This window comes from Oncorhynchus mykiss, chromosome 2, assembly GCF_057628025.1.
Source record: "Oncorhynchus mykiss isolate SJ-2025 chromosome 2, ASM5762802v1, whole genome shotgun sequence".
NCBI lineage: Eukaryota > Metazoa > Chordata > Actinopteri > Salmoniformes > Salmonidae > Oncorhynchus > Oncorhynchus mykiss.
The window spans coordinates 42463922-42469293 of NC_143023.1; the positions used below are offsets into that span (position 1 = coordinate 42463922).

At 43.5% G+C, this 5372-nt stretch overlaps 1 pseudogene across 1 annotated transcript; it reads right to left on the minus strand.

Moving 5' to 3' along the window:
* Window positions 1-258: 258 nt before the first annotated feature.
* On the minus strand, window positions 259-5115 carry LOC110490133 (lysophospholipase-like protein 1; annotated as a pseudogene). The gene is made up of 5 exons (XR_016486686.1): window positions 4933-5115; window positions 4164-4264; window positions 3185-3355; window positions 1135-1248; window positions 259-840 (listed from the first exon to the last, which is right to left on the minus strand). The product of XR_016486686.1 is annotated as a lysophospholipase-like protein 1 (transcript).
* Window positions 5116-5372: the final 257 nt, after the last annotated feature.

Sequence of the window (5372 nt, forward strand, 5' to 3'; positions counted from 1 at the left end):
CAAGATTGACCTAACAATTCCTGTTCTCTCTACAGAAACGATACTAATCTGACTCCAGTGTTAGTTATAGACTATAGGGGTGGAGGCAGAGCATGCTCCCATATCCTATCATAGACAGACAGACGAGGCTGAAGTGTTAAGAGTGGACACTGTACTAGTGCAGAGGGAGTGGTTATAAGCACACTCAACTATCACATGTTCTCTTTTGAAGGGAACTACACAGCTGTTGAGTACACTACGCAAGCACAACGGACAGTATCCAAGCAAAAACATTTTTTTTTATTGACACTTAATTTTTAAAAAACGGTATTATGTCCAAGAGGTTGTGAGGAGGTGGTCCACAGCCCACTCAGCACGTTAATATCCTTTTCGCACTATAATACCGACCAAACCGTGTTGGCTCGCTTTTCCAGCTTTGTTCCAGAAACTATGGGCAATGCTCTACCAGGCCAGCGCAGTACAGTTTGGTTTGGCTCAGTTTAAATCAGCTCAATAGTGTGAACGTGTTATTAACGTGTTAATAACATATGGTTAATGTGTCTGTTTAGTGGTGTGGGGCTGACTGGTCACTGCCCACTAGCATCTAGACTGTCCGGGAGCAGCTTGGTGAGGATCCGGGAGCAGCTTGGTGAGGATCCAGGAGCGCAGTAGCTCAATCTCTGGCTGGAAGAGCTGGTGCTGGAGACCTTGGAACGAGTGGAAGGTGGTCGTCATCCCAGCCTTCTTCAGCACTGCCGTAGTTTCTCCTCCCCACTTATGGAACACCAACTCGTCTCCTGTCCCATGGCCCTGGAACAGCTCTGGGAGGGGGCTCCCCGCCCCTGCCCTCTCCTCCACAGCCTAGCAGGGGGAGAAGAGTCAGTCAGATACTTCTAGACTGCTTACTAGCACACACTATAGGTCCAATACCGCTGTCAGAACCAAGTGCAGCCAACTCCAGATAAATGCAAGGTCTTGGGACTGACATGGAGCATCTTTGAATTGGGACACTGTATTTCAATATACCAATATTTCTCTACCACTGTCTGTCGTTCAAAGGACAGTTTACTAGATAGTTGTAGATTTCTGGCGCTCTAGTTAAGATTTAGAATATTGTCTGGACAGGACATTATGCCCAGTGAGAGCCTCCCTTACCTGATATATTACAATCCTTGTTGAGAAAGCTGGACAGAGCAAAGACTCCTGCTACGCCACGGTGATAACGGCACACTAGGTGGAGGGCCATAGCTCCGCCCATAGAGAAACCCCCTTTGGACGAGGAACAAGACAAAACAGAACATGTCATTGTACTGGGTCCATTAGGTCTCTTTCTGCAGGTATTCACTGAAAATGTGTATCGAATATTGTATCCCAAGTGCTTTTCACGGGAAGATCACATTTTTCAACGGTGCATATTGGGAATAATATAATGTAGCGACATAATAAATATATTCATTTATTATTATGTATGAGTAACAGTAGCTTAAGCCATCCTGGCAGTTTAAGCGGTCCGAAGTGGAAAATACTCTGCCTTTGACTGCGAAAGAAAAGAAAAAACATTCCTTAGTTCCACATCATCAGCTTCTTCGCTCCTCAGGAGTCGGCATCCGTTCACGAGCCCGTCCTTAATCTCACACATCTGGGTACATCTGGGCACACAGCGTACATCTGGGAAAGTGTGCAAGTACCCATCATCCTGTCAGAGGGGGAAGGGAAGAACGGAGATATGAGGGGAAGGGGGAGTTCACACGCTTTGCCCAATGAATAAAACATTTATCCATGAGATTCTCGGTTTCCTTCTTTACTTCACCGGCTACACTCGTTGAAAAAAAATTGTTATCTAGAACATAAAAGGGTTCTTTAGCTGTCCCCATAGGATAACCTTTTGTAGAAGCCTTTCTGGTACTAGGTAGAACAATTTTGGGACCAGGCCGAGCCTTCTCCTATGGGGACAGCTGAATAACCTTTTTTTCTAAGAGTGTGTACTTTGAGACCGTCTTTCTGGTACACTCTCAATTTCTCATTCCAATCCACGATAACAAACCTCAATCATACATTCACATTCTAATGTCTCCTTCTTTCTTAAACCCCTCCGTGGTGCTGTTTGGTACAGTGCTGCTGTGTGTTTTCGGTGTGTGTGCGAGCCTATATGTGTGAAATCCCGACTGTGGTGATAGCTTCTCTTTCCTGAGATTTCCCAGCAAATCTGTGCTTTTCTTAAAGAGTGAAAAACATAAACCCAAAAGCCTGCGGCAGTGGATTTTCCTTGAAAAACTTTTTTTCCACGGAAAGATCTGGCGCTTGTCAGTCCGTCAGCCCTGCAAGTGGACTCTGGGTACAGACCACTTCGTTTCTCCAGTATGCCGAGTGACTCCAATGGGTATTTATAGTTAATGACAAAATGTTATGATTTAGAAAGATAATATTTCAGCAGTCTCTCAGGAACATGTGTTTTTCAAATCACTTTCTCTGGGAGTAGAGTTCAGGGGCTTTTCTGGCGTTCCACACTGGGCCTTTCACACAAACTTTTTTTCTACTCACAACTATTTCTGTAAATGTATATATTTCAGGGCTTGTAGGTTAACCCTTTTCCCACTGTTCCCATCGGTTTCCCCTTTCATGGACGGCTATCATTCGTTCTCTTACAAAGACATAAAACGTTGCGATGCCCCCCCCCACACATATTTCCCGTGGGAACTCTTACCTAGGTTCTAAAATAGTGTTTATGGCACTTGATCTGAGCGGTTTTATGTCATTGTTATTTACACGCGAACCTGATAACCAAAATATTTGGGGAAAAGGATTTGCAGAACCTGAGAATCACTCCGGAAATACTTTTACGGTTCATAATTGGCAGCGTATAAAAGGATAAAGAAACCTGATAACTTGCATTCTTCATTTTATATCATGACAGAGGGAGTTGAGAACACCAAGGCCGAGAGAGAGAGAGAGAGAGTGATATGTGTGGAGAGCGAGATCAAGCAAATGGGCAAGTGGAGGGGTGCATAACAGACACATTCAGGGGGGTCATGGAGTTAGGATGTCATGATGAAGGCAACGAGTGAGGGAGAAAGCATACAGCCAAATCTGACATACTGCCAGAAAGAGACAGGGAAATAAAACAGGCTAAGTAAGACAGCTCTAGTAGCAGCAGAAGTAGTGTGTGTGTGTGTGTGTGTGTGTGTGAGTGTGAGAGACACAGTACCTATGATCATCCTGTGTTTAGGTACTCCTGCCCTGACCTCCGCCTGTATGCCCGCTCCCAGGGAGTTGGCCAATGGCGTCTATAGACTCCAAGTGCTCCAGACAGTCCCGTGAGATTTTGTAGCGGTCAAACCACACATTGGACAGAACCCCCCGCATGGGTGTGTATGGCCTGAGGGGTCAACAGAAAACAGAACAAGATTCAAAGTTTGGTTATGTAACAAGGAAAGGTTGGGGCAGTGAGGGTCAACTGGGAAGATGAGAAGATTTACCGCTTTCCACAATATCGTGCTGACCCCCACACTGGCATGGAAATGGTCTACTCACATGGTCCATTCATCTCGGCACGGTAGTGTGAAAAGGGTATTAGGCTATGTAGCCTATTTAAATTGCTGTTCAGGGCCCATATTCATAAAGCATCAGTGTAGCATTGCTGATCTAGGATATATAATCGTAATCATTATTATCTAAAAGGCTAAACTGATCCTAGATCAACTCTGAGATGCTTTATGAATACATGCCCAGATGTTCTACTTGTCTGGGTTAGTTAAGTTATTTTAAAGATGACAGTCGAAGGGCTTTGTCTGTGTGTTGAGGGGGTGGGTATAATTTGTGGAATGTTGCAACAGGGACCTGTTTCAAAAACTTTGTAAAGTACAAGGTTGCCAACAAACAAAGCATACAAAGTAGCATGATCAATTCACCTAGTTAAGTAGCTGCCGAATAGCCATCAACTCACCATGTATTCTTAATGTTTAGGCTACCAGAGTGAGGACAGACATTTTGAAAAACGTAATGAAATAGCCCGCTCCCTACCCTGTATCTTATTCTGCCACTATACAACTTTGTATACGTTGTTTGTTGGCAACCTTATCTACAAAGTTTTTGGAACAGATTCCTGTTGGAACGTTCCACAAATTATACCCACCCGTGTTGAGGGGTTTCAGCAGCTTGACTGCAGGACTGTATAGGGCATTTACCTGGCTAGGGCTGTGGGATATACCACTCTGATGTGGGGGGAAAGCCAGGTCTGGTAACGAAACCTCTTTGACCCATGCTCGCACTCACTGTCCAGTGGCTCCTGCATGGCAGAAGTGAACAGTTAGCCAATATAACTGACTCACCAGTCACTAGGCTTACAGAGCAGAATAATGGTGTCACTAACATCCCTTTCACATGTTGCTGACTGTTGTTGGCATAAACCGTATTTTGAATAATATTGGTGATGCCACAATTATATTTTTTGTTGTTGAGTTGCTCACATTTTTTTTCGAAGAAAAGGATTTTACTATAATATTTGTTTTTAAATATTTGATAGATTTTTTTATTTAACATTCATTTTATCTGGGAGATATCAGATAAAAACATAGCATTCTGTTTTTTTCTCGTGATCAAGGCCAAACATTAAGTATCCGTAGAATAACATTTCCCAATTCTGACCACTCAATTGAATTTATCTACGTAGCTACTGTTATCTACCGTATTAATTTGCCACAGTAGGCCATATCATAACTCAGAGTTGCGTTGAAGCCACATCGTTTGTAGAGTTATGAAGTTCAAAGACAGCCCTGTCTGTCCATCACAGTACAAAAGCTATCAGTATCTCATTTGAATGTACTCTGGCTTTGCTACAGGCTAGGCTATAGGTAGGTAACCTACTAAAACTCCCAGTTATTATGAGGCTAGTTCAGCGTAGTTACTGTTGAATAAATGTCACTAAACATAGAGAGCATTGCAAAATGTAAACACCTGAGCCGTGTAAGAAGATGACTGATGCAGAGTCTTTCCACGTTGGAGATGCAACACACTTGTGTAGAAGTTTGCTGCTCCGTACGGCAGCCATGACTTCTGTTAGTGTCGCGCGAGACTACAGAGCAGACAGACAGACATCTGTGATTGGATAGACGCAGAGCACAGATTACCAAAACCTAAACTCCCGATAGGTTGTTCGACTGCAAGTTTTGCTCCATCATGATGATACAAAGACTAGGGAATGTACGCTGCATGCGCGCACGCTCCAATGCGAACAGGTATTTGCTACATTATTTTAGTTTTGCCATGAAGGCAACATTTGATAAATTACTACAATACATTTTCACTTCCCCTATGTAGGCTAATCTTGTCAGAATTAATGGTCAAGGACCAATTTCCCCCTGATGCTATTTAGAGCCACAAAAGTGTTGAGCTTA